This window comes from Triticum dicoccoides, chromosome 2B (assembly GCF_002162155.2).
Source record: "Triticum dicoccoides isolate Atlit2015 ecotype Zavitan chromosome 2B, WEW_v2.0, whole genome shotgun sequence".
NCBI classification, from domain to species: domain Eukaryota; kingdom Viridiplantae; phylum Streptophyta; class Magnoliopsida; order Poales; family Poaceae; genus Triticum; species Triticum dicoccoides.
The window spans coordinates 410,699,403-410,701,765 of record NC_041383.1 but is presented as its reverse complement, the minus strand read 5'-3'; positions in this window follow the sequence as shown (position 1 = coordinate 410,701,765).

The window sequence follows — 2,363 nt, the reverse complement described above, 5'->3', positions numbered from 1 at the left end:
ACCCTCTTCTTCCCGAAGCCTGAGTCTATTTCGAACATCAATTTTTCATTCATGTGGAGCCTCTTCAGTCTTTCATCAATTGTTTCAACCGGTGAATTCTCGTCTCGGTGGACATTTTTCAGCTCTTTTTCTTTATGGTGGATTCAATTCAAGTTTTTCGGGTTGATCATATTCTTTTCCTCGGCTCAAGTGTTTTCCCTGCTCGTTCGCCTCTCGCCAGTTTAATCATTCCGGAGTTCGGAAGACATCTCAGGAGATTCGTCTGTGTTCCAATTAATTCGAGGTTGTCACCTCATTCAAATATTTCAATTGTTCCGGTGCATCATCTATCTTTTCAACAATCCTTTTCAACAGTGTTAGCTCTTCAGTGGGCCCTAACCCACAGGTCTTTTCCCAGGATCTTACCTGACTCTTCTAATTTCTCGGAGCTATTCTCAAATCCTTTCGAAGTTTGGCGTAAGTATGAATTTCATCAGTCAGATGCCTTTCCAAGCTCGATTCCAAATCATTTCATTATTGGCTCAACCTCTTTGCTTTTCATTCTCCCGGAGTATCTCAGCAATTTTGTTGCTGTTTCTCGTCGTCATTTGAAGATCGAAGAAGAGTTTTCATATCATCCTCTCGAATTATTTCAGTTTATCAGATATTCTTTCTTACCCATCCGGACTGTTTCAGGAGTTGATTTCTATTTTGCTTCACCGGTGGCCATCGTTCCAGAAGAATTCTTAGTCCTCTCATTCCAGCTACCATTATCCAATTATCCCGGTGCTTCGTTCATGCGTTCTTTAATCAGCTCATGATCTCTTTGTTCTTTTGCATCTAAATCCACCTCAAACATATTGTTTCTTCCCGGTGATTCATTCTCTTTCATCAGTCATTTCCAAATTCCTACGGCGGTTCGTTCAAGATTCTTTTCCTTGATTATCATTTTAATTCATTCGTTCTTTTCAATCCTACCGGTGGTTCATGAAGACCTTCTCAAGTTTGCGATATGTCACTTCTAAATCCTTTTTCAAGAAGAATAAGTAACATGCAAAATCCATTGCTTGTCATCAATTTAATTTGATGAAGGATAAGCATACAATAAATCTTATTCTTATTCCATCCAAGTGAGTAATCCCTTCCTTAGAGTTTGTTCTTGATGAATAAATTCTAGTTCAAGTGTTTTCATCTTTTCTTTTCTGGAGTTCAAAAATTTTCTCGGCCATCTCATCGGAAACCCCATCGAAATCATCGCAAGCTTTAATCTTATTCTTTCTTCCTTCATTCTATCTCATCATCCTTTTGTCACCGGAGTTCTTCATGGTGGTTCTTCATGATTTAATTCATTTTTCAAGAGTTCATCAAGTATAATTCCATCCTCTCAAGTTCATGTTCTATTCTTTCCATGTTCAGCCGGAGTGCTGCCTAAATCCTTTTCAGCCTTATTCGTCTCTTATCTTGTTCTAACCAGAGTGATTTCTTAGTCTATCTGATTCTGTGAGCTTTCGATTCTCGTCATTCTCGTCATTCCTCTCTTCTTCTCGAGTGCTCTCGATTCTTTGCTTCTTCTCTTGAGTTCTTGCTTCACCTCATCCCTTTTCCCTCCCGTCTCGGTCCTAAGATCTCGGGACGAGATCTCTTGTTAGTGGAGGAGTGCTGTAACGCCCCAGATTCGATGCGCCAAGTGTCTGCCAGTTATTCGCTGTCGTTGCCATGTCATTTGCTTGCGTGTTGCATTTTTCCATGTCATCATTCGCTTTGTGTCATCATGTGCATTGCATTGCATCGCATACGTGTTCGTCTCATGCATCCGAGCCTTTTCCCCGTTGTCCGTTTTGCAATCCGGCACTCCTATGTCCTTTGGCGTCCCCTTTTTGTCTCTCGTTGTGAGTGGGTGTTAAACTTTCTCGGAATGGCCCGAGTCTTGCCAAGCGGCCTTGGTATAGCACCGGTAGACCGCCTGTCAAGTTTCGTGCCATTTGGAGTTCGTTTGATACTCCAACATTTAACCGGGTAACAGTAATGCCCCTTCCTCTTTGCATCCCAACACCTCTTCCCACAGCCCACCAAACCCGGCAAACTCCCCTCTATGCTCTTGGTCGTTCGATCACGATCGTGCGGGCGAAAACCGCTCCTCATTTGGACTCTCCTAGCTCCCTCTAACTATAAATATGCCTCCCCCGTCCAAATCGCATCCCTAACCCTAAAAATTCTCCTCCCACCGCACCTGACACGTCCGGCCGCAGCCGGACACGTCCGCCGCCCACGCCAATCAGATTGCGACACGTGTCGCGCCGCCGCCCTCCTCTCTCTCCTCGCGCCGCGCCGGCCCGCTCGGCCAGCCCCCGGCCCCTGCGGGCCCGGCCGCCGCTGCCGCTAGG